The sequence below is a fragment of the Chrysochloris asiatica genome, unplaced genomic scaffold (assembly GCF_000296735.1).
Source record: "Chrysochloris asiatica unplaced genomic scaffold, ChrAsi1.0 scaffold00255, whole genome shotgun sequence".
In the NCBI taxonomy this organism is placed as follows: domain Eukaryota; kingdom Metazoa; phylum Chordata; class Mammalia; order Afrosoricida; family Chrysochloridae; genus Chrysochloris; species Chrysochloris asiatica.
Window position 1 is genome coordinate 1,348,648 of NW_006408773.1, and position 1,287 is coordinate 1,349,934.

Here is a 1,287-nt window from a genome sequence, read left to right on the forward strand (position 1 = left end):
TCTGATGACCACATGGTTAACTATACCTGAAATGACAAATTGAAGAGGAATGGTGTTGCATTCATTGTCAAAACGAACATATCCAGATCAGTCATGATGTGCAACGCTGTCTGTACTAAGATAATATACATGCACCTACAGGGAAGCCTAGTTAATAGCACTATTATTCAAATGTATGAACCAACCACTAAAGCCAGTAAAATGAAAGCCTTCACTCTGTGAACAAGAACCAGACAAGGATGTCCTTTGTCAGCACTCTTATTCAATACTGTGCTGCAAGACTTAGCTAGAGCTACATGGCAGCATAGGGAAATTAAAGGTATCCAAATCGGCAAAGAGGATGTAAAACTCTCCTATTTACAGATTATATGATCCTATAGACACAAAACACCAAAACCTCAATAAAAAAGCTATCAGACCTTATTGGAAGACTCAGCATATTTACAGGGTATAAAATTAGCATACAATAATCAGTTGGATTCCTCTATAGTAACAATTAAAGCACTAAAAAGGACATCAGGAAAGCAATACCATCTACAATAGCCTCGAAAAGGATGACATATCTAGGAATAAATGTAACCAGGGAAACAAAGAAAACTACAAAACAATACTACAAGAAACCAAAACAGACTTACAAAAGTGGAAGAATATAGGGAGGTGCTAGGGTGAAGGTTCAGTGAAGTTCGCTGTCAGCCATGCCACAGAATACCAGGCAAAGCAGATCCAGGGCAGAGCTCCAAAACCCGGAACCACAGAGGTAGGAATATATTAAAAGTTTGAAGGCTTATAGCTAGTGGAACTTGAAGAAGAAGTAATAAATCATGTACTTTTGAATCTACCGGGCTCAGAGGCCCAAGCCGACATCTTGGGAGAGATCAAATACAAAGACCAAGCAGGAAAGTAGACATATCAAGGGAAAAGGACACGGGAACCTTGGAGCAAAGGTGGACAATACACTTTATCAGTTTTGTTTTTCCTGATTTACTTTGTTTTTAATCTGGTCATTAGTGCCCCCACTGATTGCGTACCTCCATTCTGGTGACTAGAGGGGGAGCCTGAGCGAGTGGACAACCCCCAACCTCACCACTGGTGGGTTCTTCTGCCACGCATGCACACATATAGTCAGCCAAAAGGCAAGCCCTGAACGTTTAATTTTTTTTAAATAAATATTACACAAGAAGAGACAGAAACTGCTGTCATATAGCCAAACTACAATCACACTCTATAAAACACCAAAACCCAGGCAAGAACCAATACCAACTGCCATATACCAGGGAGGCAGACAAC